Raw genomic sequence first — 22,450 nt, 5'->3', positions numbered from 1 at the left:
TGTGGTAGAATTTCAGAGGGAAAGCAAGGAGGACTTGAATTTGCAGTCCTTCCCCCCACACACATACGTGTCTGTGTCTCCGGAGTCGGGTCAGGGGAATCGAAGGCAGGGAGATTCACGTCTGCTCTGGCTGCGAGCTGCCCTGCAGAGACGGGAACCCCAGGCCCCGCCCCAAGGCCACTGTGTTATTGCCTTACTTTCTGCTTTTCCTACTCCCAACTAGTCATGACATGAAATTTGAAAACCAGTCACCAGGCTGAAGAATGCAAGGTATTCAGGTCATGAAGGGCACTGTTTACAAAGCACCAGGAGAACACCATCTATACGTGAGATACTCCCCGCGTGTAATAACAGATGAGAGCTCCAACCGTTGGGCTGAATATGCTGCTGCATCTTGCATCTGTCCGCTTGTCTCATCACAGCCAGACCTGTCTGCAGTGAAGCAGGAAGAAGCTCTCTTTGTTTTTGTTTTTGCTTTAAGTTTTCAACAAGACTCACCACTGGAAATAGCTAGAAATGAATCAATACATCAATCAGCCAATCCACTACCTATGTGGTTTTGCTCAAGTCTTAAGATATGCATTTATTTATAATCTCAATAACATGCAGTGGAGATAAGGTGCTTTGTAAGAACTGAGGCATTTTATTTTTCCTGTGAAGACCTACGCTAGAAACATGCGTTATAGCAGATGGCTTGTTCTGCCATATACTCACTCAGTATATGTTTTTATATGCTATTGGTTCATTTTTTAAAAATATTCTCTGTAGCAGGGATTGGTAAGCATTTTCTGTCAAGGGCCAAATACCAGTCGAATGTTCATTGGAAGGACTGATGCTGATGCTGAAGCTCCAATACTTGGGCTATCTGATGAGAAGAGATAACTCATTAGGAAAGATCCTGATGCTGGGAAAAACTGAAGTCAGCAGGAGAAGGGGACCACAGAGGATGAGATGGTTGGATGGCATCACTGATTCAGTAGATATGAGTTTGGAAACTCTGGGAGATGGTGAAGGACAGGGAAACCTGGTGTGCTGCAGTCCATGGGGTCGTAAAGAGTCAGACATGACTGAGCGACTTAACAACAACAATGTATAGCACACACTGTCAGCTTTGTGAGCCGTGCACTGCCACATGATGACTGGCTTCTGCCTCCACAACAGGACGGCAGTCAGGGAAGGCAGGTGAGCACAGGAGCGAGGCTGGACTGTGCCCGCACCTGGTCCCTGCTGGGCTCCACAGACCAAGCCGAGCGGCCAGCAGAGCAGGGGGCAAGGTGTGCAGCCTGTGTGTGGTTGCAGCTGAGTGTCCATTGTCGGGGGAGTGTATAATTTCCTTGGTTCTGTCTTGTTGCCATAAAAATTTGAAGCAATGGATGGACCAGCATTACAGCCCTCGGATGGGCCAGTGTTACAGCTCAGTTTTATTTAGAAAGTAAAGGAAAATAGATCCTCGAGGCCTGAGAGCATGCCAACCCAAAAGACGTGAAAAGAAGAGAGGCCCCCAGTCCAATTGTGGCTCCTCCTTTTATGTTTTTCTTTCTCCTCCCCCTGAGACTGCCCTGTGTGAATTGGGCTAGCCAGGAGGGCTGTTTGTTCTACCTGAGGTTCTCACTCCAGTCCTCGGACCTTCCTTTGTTCTATTTCACAGGCTTTTCCCTTCCTTGTCTTTTAGCCACCGCCATTCTGGACTCCTTTTCCCTTTTCTAAATACCTAACATTACCCCTTCAAGAGTTAGGAGGCCCAATTCTTTGGAAATAGGGGCATCAAGGTCTCTCTGGCTACTTCCTGCTGAACTGGGACGTCGAGGGCATTGGGCCTCCCTCTCTTGCTAGTCTCAAGCCTCCGAGTCCTTATAGCGGTGTCCATCTAAGGTTGAGTGATATTTTCCGTGGTCGGCTGTAGTTTTATATATCCTTGTTGAACTGGCACTGCATGTTATAGCTTGTTGACCTGGTCCGAGACAAAACGGTTTCGACAATTGATAATATATGGAATGATCATAAGCAGCATCAATATGGTGATACAGAGATTAGTAGGGGCATTAGTCAACTCCAAATTTCCCATCACCAGGAGGATCCCCCAAAGAGAGACTGTAGACACCCCCCCCCCCAAGAACTCTCCAGCTCATTCTTTGAGATCCAGTAGGGTCTGAATGTTTTTCTTGAGGACTGTGAGACTTTCTTCAACTTAGCTGAAGGTATTTACCCAGAAACAGCATGTCTCATTCAAGATGGCTCAAGTCCCTCCTTGTTCAGGGGTCAGGAGATCCATCTTCTGTCTGTTTTGGAGTACAACCCCTGCCAAGTTGTGTTGGCTTTTTAGAGTTATCCTGAGAAATCTTATCCCCAGAAAATTAATTTTGGGGTTGTTTATTAGAAGGGCACTCATTTGTAGTTCTGAATAGGTATCTGAGATCTCCCAGGGGCTCACAGGTGTATTGAGTGTCCTCTTCTGTTTTCTTCCATGGCTTGACTCGTGAGTAGTGAATCCAGGAGTCACGTCCTGGCACCTTGACCGCTGTGGGAGTAGAAAGTATTACAGGGTAGGGGCCCTTTCATGTTTGCCTTTGGGGACCCATCTTTCCAGACTTTAATTAGGACTTGTGTCCCTGGAGCATATAGTGGTGACTCTTTAGAATCTTTTGAGTCCTGGTTCATACCCCACAAGCGTATATCCTGTTGGACTTGCCCAATGGCCATGGTATAAGACTGGATGGTCTGAGCCTCTGGATTTAGGAAGAGGTCATTGACATAAACAAAAGGTCTCCCATATAGCATCTCATAAGGACTAAGACCAACCTGTTCCGTAGGGGAAATGCGTGTACGGAAGAGAGCTATTGGTAAAGCCTCCTTCCATCCCAAGAAGGTCTCCTGGGTTATCTTTTTTATTGCTGATTTTAAGAATTGGTTGGCTCTTTCTGCTTTTCCTGAAGACTGAGGCCTCCAGGCACAATGGAGATAATAAGTAATGCCCAATGCTTTAGAGACCCCTTGGGTGACCTTAGAAGTAAATGATGTCCCATTGTCACTTTGTAATGACCTGGGCAGACCAAATCTTGGAATGATTTCATGGAGCAGCTTTTTCACCACCTCCTCAGCCTTCTCAATCTGGGTGGGAAAGCCTTCAATCCATCCTGTGAATGTATCTATCATGACTAGTAGGTATTTATACCCTTGAGAAACTGACACCTGGGTGAAGTCCATCTGCCAGTCCTCTCCTGGGTAGGTCCCACGTCATTGGATGGGCTGGGCCAGCTCGGGTCTTCGAGCTCCTTGGGGGTTGTTTAACTGGTGAGTGGGACAAGAGGAGACCATTTGCCTTATAGTTGCCTGTTCCTCTGAAGGACCTTTCTAGTAATCTTTGGAGGACCTTTTCCCCTAAATGAATGGTGGCATGTAAGGAGTTAACGAATTTCCATTGGAGGTTCCCAGGCATAAAAAGGAGTCCCTCCTTTTGCAACCTCCCCATATAATCTTCTTGAAAGCCGTCACTTTTAGCTTTAAGAGTCTCACCTTCAGTATATGAAGGAGTTTCTGGCAAGTCAGTCTGTGGAAATAAGGTGGCAACCCCTATTAGGTCCTTGTTCTGTAACGCTGCTCTCTTTGCTGCCTGATCGGCTGCTTGGTTCCCTCGTGCCACTTCTGTGCTCCCTTTTTGGTGTCCTTTACAGCGGGAGACTGAAATCTCAGCGGGCAGATGGAATGCTTCCAAGAGTTTAAGGATTTGATCGCCATAGTTGATTGGGGACCCTTGGGTGGGCAAGTGGCCTCTTTCTTTTCAAATAGCTGCATGTGCATGTAGCACCAGAAAGGCATACTTGGAGTCAGTGTAAATGGCAATTCTTTTTCCTTTTCCCAGCTCTAAAGCTCGAGTCAGGGCTATGAGCTCAGCTAATTGGAGTGAAGTACCTGGTTGCAAACATTTAGCCTCTATGGTCTCAAAATTGGAGACTACTGCATACCTGGCTCTTCTTTTTCCATCTAAGACAAAGCTGCTTCCATCAGTGTACCAGATTTCCTCAGGATTGGCCAGAGGATCTTCTGACAACCCCTCTCAGAGTTTTGCCCAGTGGTCCAAGGTTTCTAGGCAAGAGTGAAAGGGGAGAGAGCCCTCAGGGCTAGGCAGGTGGGTGACTGGGTTAAGAACCTCACAAGGGGATATAGTGAGACCTGAATTTTCTATAAGCACTGCTTGATAACTGAGGATTCTTTGATCAGACATCCATAAAATGGCCTCTCCCATTTAGGAGTTGTTTCACTTGGTGGTTGGTAAAAAATAGTTTGCCCCCAAAAGAGAGTTTTAAAGCATCTTCTATCAAGACTGCAATAGCTGCAAGATGTCAAAGGCAGGGAGGCCAGCCTTGGGTGGTTGGGTCGAGCCTCTTGGATAAATAAGCCACAAGCTGGGGCTCAGACCCCAACCTTTGAGTTAACACTCCCAAGGCTGTTCCTTCTTTTCTGTGGACATAAAGTTGGAATGCTTTTTCTGGGTCTTGCAACCTCAAGGCAGGTGCTTGAGTTAAGGCTTGTTTTAGTGTAGCTTCCGCCCTCTTTTGAGGAGTTCCCCACATCAGTGGGATTGAATCATCCCATCCCTTCAGCTTTCATATAAGGGCTGGGCAATTAGACCATAGTTGGTTATCCAGATTCTACAATACCCAGTTAGCCTCAGGAAAGCTCTCAATTGTTTTCTAGTCATGGGGGAGGGCAACTGGAGGATTCTTTGTACCCGACTAGAGGACAGCCTCCTGGACCCATGTGTAATCTGAACTCCCAGGTAAGTGACCTTTGTCTCGACCATCTGTGCCTTAGCACGGGAGGCTTTATATCCCCTTTCTGCCAAGAAGTTTAGAACCTGAATTGCACGTTGTTGGGCATTTTTCTCATCTGGAGATCAGATTAGTAGGTCATCTATATTTTGTAATATTTTCCCATTAGATCCCAGGTCCAGATCTAGGAGATTCCAGCTAAGAGCCTTCCCAAACTATCTATCTCTGAACCCCTGGGGTAATACTGTCCAAGTCATCTATTGGTGTTTTTCTCTTGAAGCATCCCACTCAAAGGCAAAAAGATACTGGGATTCTTTAGCCAGTGGTATGCAAAAGAGTGCATCTTTGAGATCCAAGATTATAAATCACTTGGCACTGGCTGGGATTTTTCCTAAGATTACATAGGGATTGGGTACTGTGGGATGGAGGGGGACTACAGTTTCATTTATGATCCAGAGATCTTGAACCATTTGCCAAGTCCTATCCTTTTTCTTTACAGGGAGGATCAGCATGTTACACAGTGAATTGGTGGGTACCAATAGCCCACAGGCAAGGAATTTATTTATTAGAGGCTGTAGTCCTTCCTGAACTTCTCTTCTGAGGGGGTATTGTTTCTGGTTAGGAAACCAAGTGGGATCTCGGAGGACAGTGATGACTGGTTCAGCTTGATGGGCTCAATCAGGAGTTCCCTGGTCCCACACCTGGAGGTTAATTTTGTCCTCCCATAGTTTTTGGTCCCTCTCTATTGGAGAAGGTGCAATGGGTTCTTCAGTAGTAACCAGGAGCTGTAGGGCTCCAGGGACTGAAAAGCTTCCCATCACAAGGGTGGTCCCCAGTTTAGTGAGTATATCTCTTCCCAGTAAGGGAGTAGGACACTCAGGGACCACCAGAAACTGGTGGGAAACTATCTGTCCTTCCCAGCAACAAATAAGTGCTCGGGTGAATCTTTTAGTAATTGTTTTTCCTGTAGCACCCAAAATGGCACAGGTTTGGGAGGGGAAGGCTCCGGAGTAGGAGGCCAGGTCAGAGTAGGTAGCCCCTGTGTCAACCAAGAAATCCTCGGGCCTACCTGCCACATCCAGTTGCACCCTTGGCTCCAGCCCCACGATGATTATCTGTGACAGGCGGGCTGGCTGGAGCGGGCCGCTTCAGTCCTCTTGAACCATCATGAGGGAAGGCTTGGTGCTTGACCTTGAGGCTCTTGGGTCCTGAGGGCAGAGTGCTGCCCAATGCCCCAGTTGATGGCATTTGTGGCAAGCCGTTTTAGGAGACTTGTCACAGTTTGGACACTCTTTGGCCCAATGCCCTGCGTGTCTACAGATTAGGTATTTGCCTTATGCCTTGTCCTTCAAGGACTCAGGGCTTGCCATAGGGCTTCCCCTGGAGGGCGGCCAGCATCTGGGCATGCCTTATCTCTTTCCTTTTCTCCCTTTCCTGGGCCTTAGCCTCCCTTTCTTGTTCTCTGTTATAAAATGTACTGATGGCTGTCTGGACCATCTCATCTAAAGAGGCAACAGGGTCCTGCTCCTGTAGCTGTTGTAACCTTATCCTGATGTCTGATGCACATTGGGACAGGAATTTGTCCTTTAAAACCACCTGTCCCATGGAAGCAACCTAGATGTCCATCTGCAGACAAATGGATTAGGAAGCTGTGGTACATATACACCATGGAATATTACTCAGCTGTTATAAAGAATTCATTTGAATCAGTTCTAATGAGATGGATGAAACTGGAGCCCATTATACAGAGTGAAGTAAGCCAGAAAGATAAAGACCAATACAGTATACTAACGCATATATATGGAATTTAGAAAGATGGTAATAATAACCCTATATGCAAAACAGAAAAAGAGACCCAGAAGTACAGAACAAACGTTTGGACTCTGTGAGAGAAGGTGAGGGTGGGATGTTTAGAGAGAACAGCATCGAAACATGTATATTATCAAGGGTGAAACAGATCACCAGCCCAGGTTGGATGCATGAGACAAGAGCTCAGGGCTGGTGCACTGGGAAGACCTGAGGGATCAGGTGGAGAGGGAGGTGGGAGGGAGGATCGAGATGGGGAATACATGTAAATCCATGGCTGATTCATGTCAATGTATGGCAAAAACCACTACAATATTGTAAAGTAATTCGCTTCCAACTAATAAAAATAAGTGGAAAATAAATAAATAAATAAATAAATAAATAAAATCACCTGTCCCTCGTCAGAGTCTCCAAATTGGTAAACTTTTGGAGGGCTTCTTTTAGCCTTTCCAGAAAGGCAGTGGAATTCTCGTTGGGCTCCTGAGTTATTGCTGAGACCTGGGCATAGCTGATTACTTTTTGCTGGGCTGCTTTCAGTCCTGCCTTCACACAGATTAAAAAATGATCCCTTTCCCAGATGTGCTCAGGGTCACTATAATTCCAATTAGTATCTGAGGAGAGGACCGCAGTTTCCCCTACTGGGTATTTATTGCTTGACATGTGAAGCCCTGTAGCAAACCTTTGTGCTTCCTTTAAGACCTTAGCATGCCCAGGGTGAGATAAAGTTTGACTAAATATGACCATGATGTCTTTCCACATCAAGTCAAAGGTCAAGGTAATGTGTTGGAAGGTATCTATATATTTGCCTGGATCATCTGTATAGCTTCCCAGGTCTTATTTGATCTGTCTTAGTTCTAAGAGGAAGAAGGGCTTATGGACCTAGGTTGGTCCAAATTCTCCTCCAGTTTTGACTAAGAGACATTTTGTGGAGGGGGGTGCTCCCAGACATGGGGGCATGTTTGGATACAAAGAAGGAGCACCAGGCAACTTGGGAGCCATGGGGGGTGAGCCTTCATGGAGTGGGGAGGGTCCTTTTCTTGGTTGTCTGTGCCTAACAACATTTGCCTAATAGGCTCAATTTTAGGGCATACAACAATCCCATCCTTAAGACAGAGTTCCTTCATATCTCTTAGTTGGAAGAAGATTTGGACATAGGGGATCTCTGTCCATTTCCCTTGTCTTTTGCAGAATAAGTCTACAGCAGGATGGTATTGTAATATAAACTCCCATCCTCAGGCCAGTGTTCCTTGTCCTCCAGAGGCTACTGTGGCCATGCAGTGGCACAAAAGAATTTTAGGCAACTTCTCTTTAGAGTTAGAGGATAGAACAGTTTCCAGTCATCAAGGATACATCTCAAGGACGTCTGTTGGGAAGTGGATTGGTTATTTCCCATCTGAAAGACAGTGATGACAGGGAGGAAAACGAAAAAGAAAAAACTAATAGGCCTCCTTTGATTTCCATGGGTGGACTTCCTTAGGGGTGAGTCTTTTTGAAGCTTATCCTACCCAGTACTGTTGCAACCTGAGAGCCAGGCATCCCTGGGCAGGGTGCAGATCCCCAGGCAGGCTGAAGTGTGACAGCCTACTGGAGATCAAATCCCCAGGCAGGTCGAGGCAGGTCGACCTCTGGGACGCCTGGACTGGAGTTGGGTGTACTGAAGGTCTACAGTGTGACCAGTGCTGGGTAGGATTAAGGGTTTGTAATCTTAACTCATTGCCAGTTTGTTCACCACAGATGGAGATAGATATCATGATGTAAAGCAATCCAAGCCTGTGCCCTGAAACTAGGAACCTGGTGAAGCAGCCATATAAGTCTTATACTCTTATTGCTCTGAGGGAATGTAAGTCCCTGATTTCCTCCCCTAGTCCTCCATAAGAGCAGGTTAGGGTGTCTCCAGTGATAAAAATTTCATTGTCATAGACCCACTTTAGGTAATAGCAGAAGTAATGAAAAAGGAGTGGGTTTTCTGGTCCTGTTAGGGGCATTAAGAGTACTTTAATAATAAGCAGGGTAGAGCAACGTTGCTTACAAAGGGGTAGGGTCCTGGTTGTAAGAGTTAGTAAGTGGCTTAAGAACAAATTGGTAAGAGGCAACAGACCAGATGTTCCATAAAAGCGGAGTGGAGATTTGATCCAGGGGTATGCTTGTAACTTTAGGAGAAGGGTGGTAAGGGTTTGGGCCCAAACAGCCTGCAGGGCTAACTCCCAAAGTGCAAACAATATCCCTGGAAGCCCAATTGCCCTTGAAGGAATGCCACCACCAGATGGCCTTCTAGCAGGCATTGTGGGCCTGTCACCTGCCCTAGCAGGTCCACTGAGAGATGCTGTTGTTGTACACGTTGTGGGAAACATGGAAGATGAAGGCCTGAATAGTTAGAGGGATTGGATATTATACAGTATTCCCCTCCCAAGGGCCAGCTATTTTCTGGTTGTCCCTCCAGAAGACTGTACAGGCAACATTGTGGGTCCGGAAGGTGCTCAGGAAAAGAGCATGAAAATGGAGGGACGGGGACAGGGCACAACTTTTGAAAGAATGACATAGCCAAAGGGCATAACATAAACCGATTAAAATCAAATGGGTCCAAGATGACAAGTCAGGTTCAACTAAACCTTGATCCCCAATCTGTAAGCTAAATGACACACCCAGAGATGCCAGAGCAGTTCCAAGGCACTGTCAGAAGATGGAAGAGCAGATGGTTTCCATCTCCCCCTAACCCCCACCCCCACCCCGCCGTGGTTGGGCTATCCTCCCACTCATTAGCACATGAACTCACCCAGCTCGAAAAAGCTAGCCATACCACATTCCACGGCCACTGCACTCTCCTCTGTGATGGCCCACACCCTGTGGAATGTGCTTCTCTCTGAATCCAAACAAATCCACCTCTTACCTATTGCTATGTCTCTAACTGAAACTTTGCAATGGGACATCAGAGCCTGAGCTTCATTAGGTCCTGAAGCCAGGCACCATGGGTTTTGGCCAGGCTCAAGTCCTGGGAGAGAGGAACTTAAGGACGGGAGGAAAACGCAGTGAGAAAAAGGTGCTGAGGAATCCCCTTCATAACCTGCTGGAAAATCTGCTAAATACCTGATCTGTGCTCACAGTTTTCATTGGCCTGATCCTTGGCACAAAAAGAGTAAGGACAGAAGAACGCCCACCCACTTGGGCAACAGCTGCTGGGGACCAGCAGATAGAGGAGCCTTCGGGACACACCGAGGAGTTGCCGTTCCAGAGTCCCTCAGTTGCACCCACTGCCGCCCGCCTGTTCACGGGTGCTCGAGGAGACAAGAAACAAGAGTTTGTAAAGGATTAAGATTTTGTTAGCCATATGTCCTTCCAGCCACAGGAGTGGAGCGAGGACCTCCTACCTTAACCGGAGGTCTTCTGGAACCTGAGACTGAGCTGCGTGAGCTTTCTGCTGAGTTTGTTTTTCGCTATCCCAGTTTCCAGCGCGCTGGGCCCATTGTCACTTCCCCTGCACTGGGTTTTCTTCGCGTTCAGCTTCCACCACGGGAGCTTTTGCTGAGTTGGGCTCCTACTGTGCTTGGCCTCCTCCTTGTGGGGCCCAAGCCGAGGTTATTTCAGCCGGGTTAAATCTGAGAAACGGCACCACACCTGTCAGGGGAGTGTGTAATTTCCTCGGTTCTGTCTCGTCACAACAAAAATTTGAGGCAACAGATGGCCTCGCGTTACAGCCCTCCGATGGACCAGTGTTAGAGCCCCCAAACGGACCAGTGTTACAGCTCCGTATATCAGCTCAGTTCTGTTTAGAAAGTAAAGGAAAATAGACCCTCGAGGCATGAGGGCATGCCAACCCAAAAGACGTGAAGAGAAGAGAGGCCCCCGGCCCAATTTTGGCTCCTCTTTTTATACGTTTTTCCTCCTCCCCCTGAGCCTGTGTGAATTGAGCTAGCCAGGAGGGCTGTTTGTTTTACCTGAGGTTCTCACTCTGGTTCTTGGACCTTCCTTTGTTTTATTTTTGTGGGCTTTTCCCTTCCTTGTCTTTTAGGCGCCACCATTCTGGACTCTTTTCTTCCTATTCTAACTACCTAACAATCTCAAGTGTGGAAAGAAATTTTCCAGTCTTCACTTTTGAAAAACAGTGTATTTCATCCATCATTTAGAAGTTTTGGCAGTTTTCCCCCTCCTTTCTGTTCTTAGAGTCCACTTTTGGAGACTGCTCCTGAATGGAGGTCATTGACCAGACAGTCACATGGTTCAGATGAGCTCAACAGGGACAGCAGGCTTCCTCCACGCGCACCATTAGGATGAGCCTGGGGAGCAGTGCTGTGACTCCTTTGAGAGTTTGTCCTAGGAGGCCCATTTGCTGCAGACGTGATGTGTCTACCAACTGATGCTTTATCAGTAAGACACGGGATAGTGTGTCTTCCCATCAGCTGACTCTTGTCGTGTTTCCCAGTGGGAGCAGGACTCAGTGTGGAGGGGAGACTCCAGTCATCTGACGTTCTCAGAGCCCCACCCCTCAGGATAGGAGCGCGAGCAGCTGCCGTGAGGGGTGCAGTGGCTGGCGTGCAGTTTCCAGGGTGCAGTGCCCTCGGCGCCGGGCATGTGTAAGTGCAGGTATCACCTGGGCAGCTTTGGGCAGCTCTGTCCACAGGCGGGGGCTGCTTCTGTGCGGTGATCCTGTGTCTCCAAGGGCAGCAATAGGGCACCAGGGCTGAAGGTGAGGTGTGGGCCTTCGGCAAATCCAAGGGATCTCAGACAGCAGAGCACAGAATGTATGGTGTTCATGAGGAGCAGGCAGGGCTGAGCCAGTGCCGATTTCAGGGAAGGGGCTCTTCCCCTATGGTCTTTAGCTATTAGGGAACAGAGAACACTTGCCTTTTGAAAGCAGACGTGGCTGGTTTTTGCAGGGGCTCGGGAGCACTGCTGAAACCCCACTGTGCCCACGGCCAGGCTGGGTGGGCAGTGTGGGGTGGCCATCTTATGCCTCTTCTGTCCTTCACAGCCCATGGAGGGCACATGCATGCTGAGTCACTTCAGTCATGTCCCACTCTTCATGACTGCATAGACTGTAGCCCGCCAGGCTTCTCTGTCCGTGGGATTTTCCAGGTGAGAAGACTGGAGTGGGTTGCCGTGCCCTCCTCCCAGGGATCTTTCTGACCCAGGTGTCTCTCACGTCTCCTGCATTGGCAAGAGGGTTCTTTACCAGTCGCACCACCTGGGAGCACGGCCCATCCTGAATTGGTGTGGCTTGTCCACAGCAAAAGGAGACCGTCCCAAAGAGCGTACACTGTCTTATTCCGCTCCTGTGATGCTCCAGAAGCAGGCACAACTGATGTACTGTGACAGATGTCAGAACATCTGGTCTCTGTAGAAGGCTGTTGACTGAGCCAGGCTCAGAGGAGCCTCTGAGGGCTGGAGAGGTTCTACTCCTTGACCTGGGCGTTGGCTACTCAGCCCCCTACATGGTGAAGATTCACTGAGGTGCACAGTTAAAAGCTGTGCCCTTGCTTATGTTTCTATTTTAAAAGAAAGCATCTATCTGGACATGAGTCACACAGAGGACTTACCCGTGCAAACAGCTCGGCTGCACATTCCCACACCTGCCCCACTGGTCCCTTACTCCTCACGGGACATATGGCCTACTGGGGAGAGCCTGGCAGAGCTGCAACACCTTAGCTGTTTTCAAGTTTACTTTTTTTTTAATTAAAAAAAATATTCTCTGACAACTTCATAAAATTGAAGTAAGTGTAGAGCAATAGATATATATGTATATGTTGTGTCTGTGTGTGTATATATACACATATAGTGTGTACATATATATAGTGTATACACACACACACACACACATATACATTCCTTTTTAGATTCATTTCCACTATAGATTATCACATGATACCAAGCATAACTCTGTTATACAGTAGGTCCTTGCTGTTTGTCTGTTTTATATACTGCAGTCAGTACATGTTAATCCCAAAGTCCTAACGTATCTCTCCACCAAGGTTACTGTACATTCCCACTTACTTCTTGACGTTTGATGCCATCCCCACGTGCTTGACTGCTCTGGGGACTCACCAGCTGTAGGGGGTATAGGTCAGAGGCTCATGGGTGAGCCTGAGGTCACAGGCTGGTGACCTGACACTTTTCTTGGTGTCATACCACCTGGTGAACCAAGGTTCATGCTCCGGGTGTCTGCTCCTCTGGCAGAAGGGGCCCGCTGCCCATCCCAAGGTCTATTCCTGCACCAAATATAAACATTTGGGCTGTATCTCCAATTCCTGCACCTATACAACAATCATCTCAGCCACAGGTCCTCCTGTGGAGGACCAGAGAGTCAGTACTTCATGCTCTGTGGGCCGTGTGACCGTCACTGTGTGTGAAAGCAGACAGACAGGTGTGATGGTAATCAGGCAACGGGAGGTATGTGGATGAGTAACCAACCAGAAATCAGGTTTCAGATTCTAGGCTGTTCCACGCTAGTCGTGTGACTCTGAGCCACTTACCTAGCCTCTCTGGCTGAGGCTTCATGTCGGACTCATTCTCAGAATCTACATTTTCAGGAGACAACTAAAGAAGGCAACATTATACCTTTTCAGCAGAGTCAGTGGCACACAGATGAAGGTGTTAAGAAGAGCATCTCAGATCAAGCCGTGTCAATATCCTTGCCTTGTTCATTACCGCATCCCTGTGACTGTGGCCACACCAAGGGGTGTGAACGTAGTCCCCGTCAATCACATCGCGGACTTCTGAAGCTGGTAACAGCCAAGAGAGAGTTTTCAGGCCAAAGAATGCAATTAATTCTTACTCCCACTTAGAGTTCTGTTCAATCAAAGGATGTAAATATATCTTTCCTTCCCCTCAGTGCTTCCACATTTTTCTCAAGAATTAATAATACATGCCCAATACTGTAACCAGAGAAATACAAAATAAAACCATGAGATCTCACCTTATACTCGTCAAAATGATTATGGTACTTGTCAGATGGCTATTACCAAAAGAAACACAAGTAACAAACGTTCATGGAGATATGGAAAAAAGGGAACTTCAAATACTGGTGCAGCCACTGTGAAAACAGATTTCTCAAAAATCTAAAAACAGAGCTATCATAAGACCCAGCAATTCCACTCCTGAGTATTATATATTCCCCCCAAAAAATACAAACCAGGAACACATATTTGAAAAGATACATGTACCCCAGCATTATTGATAACCACCGAAAATACTTATTCATAATCACCATGATATGGAAGCAGTCCTAGAGCCCATCAACAGATGAATGGATAAAGATAATATATAAGCACAATGGAACATTAGCCACAAAAAGTACAAAATTTGTCATGTTCTACAAACTGCATGGACTTGGCGGGCATTATGCTAAGTGAAATGAGTGAGACACAGGAAGACATTGTATGACATCACTTCCAGTGTGTGTAATATAAAAAATAAAGCAAACCAGTCACTACAACAAAAAAGAACCAGACTCAGATATAGAAAACAAACCAGTGGCTACCAGTGCGGAGAGGATGGGGGAGGAAGAAGGTGGGCGGAGGGGATTAAAATGTGCAACCTATTAGGTGTAAAATGAATAAACCCCAGGATGTATTGTACAGCACAGAGAATACAGTCAGTATTTCACAGTAACTATCCATGGAGTATAATCTTCGAACACTGTGAATCACTATGTTGTACATCTGTATCAGGTAATATTTTATGTTGACTATACTTCAATTTTTGAAAATTCAAAAAATTAAGAATTAACACTCATTTATCCCATATCTCTATAAAGGAATGGGCAGGCAATTATTAGAATAATTGCCTTACTACCTTTAGATTTTATTCATTAAAGCAGAATTCACAAAACACGTCAGTGACACCATGCTGGGCCCGGAGGATGCATGTGAACAACCCATGTCACCGCTTTGTCCTTGGGACGCCCTTCGCCTTTCAGAGCAGATGGACTGTAGCACAGATAGCCAGGGGAGAGGCAGGGGAAAATGGTACCTCTGTTGTGTACGTTGCTATCTACTCTCCTGTGGCAGCAAGCATTTGAAGAGGAAATTACTACTACACCGCGCTTCTGTTGGAAAGAAATGCCTACCAGTTTTCTTCAGTGCTGTGTGGCCAGTCTGGGCATTGCAGTGTCACCAGGGTTTCCGTGGGCGTGAGATGCAGGAGTAGACGGTGGGAGGGAGGCAACCATCCACCGAGCCCTCTTCAGGGTTTCACTTCGGGCCAGCCCTGCCAGACAGACGTCCCCTTGGCCTCTTGCTCCGGATGCACATGCCTTCTAGTCTGAAGCCTCTGCACAGACTCTGCCTTCCCCTCGGAACTCCCTGCCCTGGTTCTCTCCCGAGACAGAAACACACGCCCTCGCCGCTCATACAGCACCCGCTTTGGGACAGCCCCTCGACCAGAGACAGGTGTTCTCTCCCCACTCAGAAGGATGGTGTGTGTGCTCCTCGGGCCAGGCTCCCGCCAGACTGGGTGTCCAGACGTGGTCTGTCCTCTGGGTCCTCAGAACCTGGAAGGGTGAAGAGCCTAATAAACGTGGGGCCATTTTATACAGAAGACAGCTGACATTACTAACATTCTACTTTTATAATGTTCGTATTACAAATAGGAGTTTTTATTTTTATTCTTTTCATGGTTTTTGTTGGTGTTTTTGTTGTTTAGCCGCTAAGTCGTGTTCTACCCTTCTATGACCCCATGGAGCCCGCCAGGCTCCTCTGTCCACGGGACTCTCCAGGCAAGAACACTGGAGTGGGTTGCCATGCCCTCCTCCAGGGGATCTTTCAACCCAGGGATCAAACCAGTGCCTTCGTCTCCTGCGTTAGCAGACATGTTCTTTACCATTGAGCCACCTGGGAAGCCCTTCACAGTTTTCAGTTTCCTTTAAAAACCTTATTTATTTTTAGTGAAGTGTAACTGACATACAACATTATATTAGTTTCAGGCATACAGTGCAGTGATTTGACATTGTCTATATTGTGAAATGGTCAGCACAATATGTCTAGTTATCATCATCACCATACATAATTACAAAGTTTTTATCATGTGATGAGGCAGTTTAAGATCTACTGTCTCAGTAACCTTCAAGTATACAACACAGTATTACTAACTGTAGTCACATGCTGTGTCACATCCCAGGACTTGGCTATTTTATAGGTACAAGTGTATCCCTTCCGACCCCCTCCATGCATTCCCTGTGGCCCACCTCCCTCCCAACCTCTGGCAAGCACCAGGCTGCTCTCTGTGGACAAACAGGCGTGGTTAGAGGGCAGAGCCTGAGTCTGATTCTTCTTACCTCTCTGTGCCCACACAGAGCCTGCTGGCAACACTGGTCACATATTCTTGGTTGAAGGGTGGGACAAGGGGCCGTGTGGATTGTGTGGTGAAATCCCACTCATCACCGCATACCAAAAAGGGGAGGAGGAAGCCGCGGGCGTTGCAGACCCCAAGTTCCTCTCCTCGTAGATGCAGGTCCCACGAGGTGACAGAGTGTGTAGAGCCGTCGATCCAGAGCTGGTCAGGGTGAACAGAGAAATTTTCTCTCGTGAGGCCCTACAGGCATTCGGTCATTTATTCAACAAATATCTACTGGGCCATGACTTCTAATCCGAAACTCACAAGATCACGTGTTTCAGAACTCAGGTCTCTTTCAGATTCCAGAAGGATAATGTACCATAGAGCATGTAAAGTGTTGTCCAGGGCTACACTGTGGAATACAGCACCTTCATATTTCTTCAGAGAAGTGCATTTACTTTTACACCATTTATGCAATGAACTGAACCTAACACAGGCTCAGGTCAGGTTTTGACTCTGAATGAGTTCAGGTCAGAACAAACTTTGCTACCGACATGGTTATTAATACAAAAACTTCCCCTTTTCAGTGCTGTTTGGGTTTTGGAATTATGAGTGAAGGACAGAAGAACTACATACATCCACGTATCTCTAAAACAAACTTTCTCCAGAAGAAGAAATTTAGAAAAGTACCCAACATATATACACTCTACCGGTGATCCCCAATGTGGTTTTGCCAAACAGAAGTCATCTCAAAGAAAGGAGGCAAGGATATACAATGGAAAAAAGACAATCTCTTTAACAAGTGGTGCTGGGAAAACTGGTCAGCCACTTGTAAAAGAATGAAACTAGAACACTTTCTAACACCATACACAAAAATAAACTCAAAATGGATTAAAGATCTAAACGTAAGACCAGAAACTATAAAACTCCTAGAGGAGAACATAGGCAAAACACTCTCTGACATAAATCACAGCAAGATCTTCTATGACCCACCTCCCAGAATATTGGAAATAAAAGCAAAAATAAACAAATGGGACCTAATGAAAATTAAAAGCTTTTGCACAACAAAGGAAACTATAAGTAAGGTGAAAAGACAGCCCTCAGATTGGGAGAAAATAATAGCAAATGAGGAAACAGACAAAGGATTAATCTCAAAAATATACAAGCAACTCCTGAAGCTCAATTCCAGAAAAATAAATGACCCAATCAAAAAATGGGCCAAAGAACTAAACAGACATTTCTCCAAAGAAGACATACAGATGGCTAACAAACACATGAAAAGATGCTCCACATCACTCATCATCAGAGAAATGCAAATCAAAACCACAATGAGGTACCATTACACGCCAGTCAGGATGGCTGCTATCCAAAAGTCTACAAGCAATAAATGCTGGAGAGGGTGTGGAGAAAAGGGAACCCTCTTACACTGTTGGTGGGAATGCAAACTAGTACAGCCACTATGGAAAACAGTGTGGAGATTTCTTAAAAAACTGGAAATAGAACTGCCATATGACCCAGCAATACCACTTCTGGGCATACACACTGAGGAAACCAGATCTGAAAGAGACACGTGCACCCCAATGTTCATCGCAGCACTGTTTATAATAGCCAGGACATGGAAACAACCTAGATGCCCATCAGCAGATGAATGGATAAGGAAGCTATGGTACATATACACCATGGAATATTACTCAGCCGTTAAAAAGAATTCATTTGAATCAGTTCTAATGAGATGGATGAAACTGGAGCCCATTATACAGAGTGAGGTGAGCCAGAAAGATAAAGAACATTACAGTATACTAACACATATATACGGAATTTAGATAGATGGTAACAATGGCCCTATATGCAGGGCAGAAGAAGAGACGCAGAAGTACAGAGCAGACTTTTGAACTCTGTGGGAGAAGGGGAGGGTGGGATGTTTCGAAAGAACAGCATGTATATTTTCTGTGGTGAAACAGACCACCAGCCCAGGTGGGAGGCATGAGTCAAGTGCTCGGGCCTGTTGGGCTGGGAAGATCCAGAGGAATCGGGTGGAGAGGGAGGTGGGATGGGAGACCGGGATGGGGAATTCGTGTAACTCTATGGCTGATTCACATCAATGTATAACAAAACCCACTGAAAAATAAAAAAATTAAAAAAAAAAAAAAAAGGATCTTATTAAAATTGGAAGAAGAAATGAATGTAAATGTGCTTTTTATTAAAAGATAAGCCTTGATATCACACATATGATGGTCGTAACCAATGGTAAAGTCGATCTGTTAAGCAGGTTGGGGATTTCTAAATCCCAGACAGCTGTCCCTTGCCATCTTAGCCGTGGGAGAGTTGGTGGGGGTCAGAGGCCTGGAGGAGCATGAAGAAGTGGCCAGGGGGTCAGAGGCCGCCCTGCCCCAGGCTCTGGTCATTTCTCCTGTGCTTAACCCTGGACCTTCCTGTGTCTGTGAAGAATGCATTTTCTGCCCCACCTCCACCCGAAGTGACACCAAGAGCTCTGCCCTGTGTGATGGTGCAGAACCAACTCCTCCACAGCAGGGCAGCCATGCGGCTCGTCCAGATGGCGTCTTCTGTTGAGTCCCCCTGTCCCCCCGCCCCATGAAAGCTGCTGGGAAGAACACATAGTATTCTCTTGGTTGGTCTGGCTCCTGAGCATCTTTAAGGAGCTCGCCTCCACCCCCAGCTTCCCCTGCTTCTATGGAAAAGTGAGATTCGTCAGAGCCTGCCAGGGCATCCTGCTGGAGGTTACAGAGAGGAGTCTGGAACCCGGGAGGCCTGGGCCCTGCCAGGATGGGGCGTGTGGGGCCCTGTGCCTGGGGCCTGGTGCCCCCACCCCGTGCCTGCCCCAACTCCGAGGAGCCGCCCTCAGGCTCCTTTGCCTGAGTCTCTGCGCTGACCACTGCGGACTCACTGACAAAGATGCCTTCAGGCGTGACCTGGAGAAAACCTCGGGTCTCTGCCCTGTCCTGTGGGCACACAGTGGTCAGCCTCCCTGCAGAGCTTCCTCATGGGACCACACACGGTTGGGCCCCTCACTCTGCTCTTGTGGGGTGACACTCATTGCTTCTATGTGGGGGGGGGCTTACCCAGGACAAGGGGGTGAGGAGGACCCTCCCCCACACTCGCTGTTACAAGTGGGAGAGGAGCCCCCAGCTTTGTCTAGATGCTCAGACATGGAGGCCCTGGACACAGTCCGTCTCCTGAACCTTCTACCTCCTCGTCACTTCTGATGGTGGGAATGAGGCTTACTGTGGGGAAAAGGAAGGGGTCGTCTGGATTGACGGCATTGGGGCAGGGGAAACAGACAGTTTAAGCACTGTCTCCAGTGAGAGGATGAAGAACCTGACCCTCACGTGAAGGGATGTCAGCGTCAAGGAGGAGGAGGATGACCTGCACTGGGCTGGTGAAGCAGAAAACACTGAAGATGCTCATGCATGTGAGGTCACCCCCCAGCACCATCTCTGTTGTCCTGGCAGAAGCTGGCTGCAGGAGCAAGCTTGGTGTCCCGCACTTGCCCAGATGTTATTGACAGGTATTACACCTGAACCCCATGACTTTCAAGCCTCTCAGCAGCAGAGATGGTCCCCAAACTCCTCTACATGGATGGTTCATCTTGCCTTCACTAAGAAGGGTCTCCATGTTCATAGGTGAAGTTGTGGACACTCAGGGTCAGTCACCTGCCTGGTGTCTCACAGCTGATCCATGACACGACCAGGAGCTGACTCTGATCAATTGGACCATGGAGCCCCTGCTCCATACTGTGGGACAAGCTGTCTGGTGTGAAGTTTGGGAGAGTGTCAGATCACAGAGTGCCATCTCCGTCATCCAAAAGGCTGACCCTCACCTCGCTGAGTCGGGGTCCAGCATGCTGGGCTTCGAAGAATACAGATGAAGCTGTTAAGTAGCTAGAATAGGAAATAGGAGTCCAGGATGGTGATGACTAAAAGACAAAGAAGGGAAAAGCCCATAAAAATAGAACAAAGGAAGGTCCGAGGACTGGAGTGAGAACCTCAGGTAAAACAAACAGCCCTCCTGGCTAGCCCAGTTCACACAGGGCAGGCTCAGGGGGAGGAGAAAAAACATATAAAAAGAGCAGTCAAAACTGGACTGTAGGCCTCTCTTCTCTTCTCTTCTTCTCTTCATCTTTTGGGTTGGCATGCCCTCATGCCTCAAGGGAGAAGGACATGGCAACCCACTCCAGTATTCTTGCCTAGAGAATATCGTGGACAGAGGAGCCTGGTGGACTGCTATCCATAGTGCCGCACAGAGTCAGACATGACTGAAGCAACTTAGCATGCATACACGCATTGGAGAAGGAAATGGATACCCACTCCTGTATTCTTGTCTGGAGAATCCCAGGGACAGAGGAGCCTGGTGGGCTGCCGTCTGTGGGGTCGCACAGACTCAGACACGACTGAAGTGACTTAGCAGCAGCAGCATGCCTCAAGGATCTATTTTCCTTTACTTTCTAAATAAAACTGAGCTGCAACACTGGTCCATCCAAGGGCTGTAATGCTGGTCTGTCCTTTTCTTCAAATTTTTGTTGCGACAAGACAGAACTGAGGAAATTACAAACTCCCCCAACAAGATAAAACATAAAACAATGACATAAGGATCATGTTTTAAACTTCACAACCAGTTAGCAAAGTCAGCTAAATCTTGCACATTATAAAATGCATTTTCTCAACTAAGAACAAAGATATAAGCAATTGTTTTGGTGGTGCTCTGTTCCCTGTGGTGATCGTGGTGTCATAATATGTGGTTAAGCCCATCACCAGTAAAGAAATGGAGGTGGCCCTCCCCTCTTCTCAGTAAGTTCTGGAGGATTCCTTGTGGCTAGCATCTTTCTCACTTGTGTTAGTTCTGTGAGAATGCTCAAAATCAGCTAGCCACTCCTCTAGCTCTTTAAAGACTTAGGACACTGACCAAAAGACCGTGATGCCTTCCTCATGCTCTGCCCACCGTTGTCTTGATGCCTTTGGTTTAATTCATCAAAGTGTTCTGGAGGCATAGACGGTGTTTCCGAATCTAACTACTCTGAAGGCAGTTTATGCAGGTTCAAACCTGGCTTTACTCCCAGTGTGTGTCCGAAGGTTATTTAACTTATCTTCGTTTCCGTTATTTGTGCAATCTGTAATGGGTGAATGACACCAACTCTGCTGGGGCTGTTAGGAGAATGAAGTGGGATGATGCACATCAGTTGCACAGAAGAGCATCAGGCCTATCTATGGCAACTGCCAGCTGTCATTCCTATAAAAGCCATGTGTGCATCCTCACACACGCAGGCAGGTTTAATGCGTTCACTCGAGAGAAGTCCAAGTCCTGTTTATGATCCCATGATTTGTTAATGGTGACTCTGCAGTGCAGCGCTTTCATCATAATTCAGTCATCTCTCACTCTAGTTACTTGACATACGTGTTGGCCAGAGTAAAAATACACACACACGCACGCACGTGCACACACACAAACACACACACATATGGACTCACAGTACCTTTCTTCACCATGAGAATGCCTTAGCCTGAATGTCTTCTCAAAATCCACATGTTCCGTACATTGTGTGTGTGCTCAGTCACATCCAACGCTTTGCAATCCCATAGACTGTAGCCTGCCAGGCTCCTCTGTTCACAGGATTTCCCAGAAAAGAACACTGGAGTGGGTTGTCATTTCTTCCTCCACGAGATCTTTCCAACCCAGGGGCTGAAGCTGCACCTCCTGGGTCTTCTGTGCTGGCAGATGAGTTGTGTACCCCCGAGCCACCTGGCGTGCCCTTGGCCGGCAGTCAGTCCTGCATAATATCATGGACATGGAATAGGTTTCCTGGCCCTGCACTTATTCCATTCTTCTGGTTCATATTTAGCTTTGCTATAATTGTTTTTAGAAACTGCTAACTTAATTTTTTATTTTTATACAAGTTTAAAATTTACTTTCCATTTACAGTCATTACAAAATGTTGGCTATATTCCCCATCCTTGAGCCCATCTTATACCCAGCAGTCTGTGCCTCTCACTCTTCCTTCCCTGTATTGCCTGCCAACTGGTAACCACTAGTTTGTCCTCTGCTTCTTTTCTGTTACATTCACTAGTTTGTTGTGTTTTTAGATTCCACATATAAGTGATATATAATATTTGTCTGTCTCTCTTTAACTTGCTTAGCATGATCATCGCTAGGCCCACCCGTGTTTCTGTAAATGGCAATATCTCGTTCTTTTTGTGGCTGAGTAATGTTTCCTCATGTATGTGTGAGTGTGTGTAAGCACACACATCACGTCCTCTCTGTCCACTCCTCTGCGGACGTACGGGTTCTCCCTGTATCTTGGCTGTTGTGAATAGTGCTGCTGTGAACAGTGGGATACATGTATCTTTCTGAGTTAGAGTTTTTGTCTTTTGGAGATATATACCCAGGAGTAAAATTGCTGATCATATGGTAGCTCTGTTTTTATTTTTTGAGAAACCTCCACACTGTTCTCCATAGTAGCAGCACCAATTTATATTCCCACCAACAGTGTACTGGGGTTTCCTTTTCTCCACACCCTATCCAGGATTTGTTATTTGTAGACTTTTTGATGACACTTGCTGTTAGTTATAACACATTTATGTTATGCTTACCGCTCTTTC

The sequence above is a fragment of the Muntiacus reevesi genome, chromosome 17, assembly GCF_963930625.1.
Source record: "Muntiacus reevesi chromosome 17, mMunRee1.1, whole genome shotgun sequence".
NCBI classification, from domain to species: Eukaryota; Metazoa; Chordata; class Mammalia; order Artiodactyla; family Cervidae; genus Muntiacus; species Muntiacus reevesi.
This window is presented reverse-complemented; position numbering follows the sequence as displayed.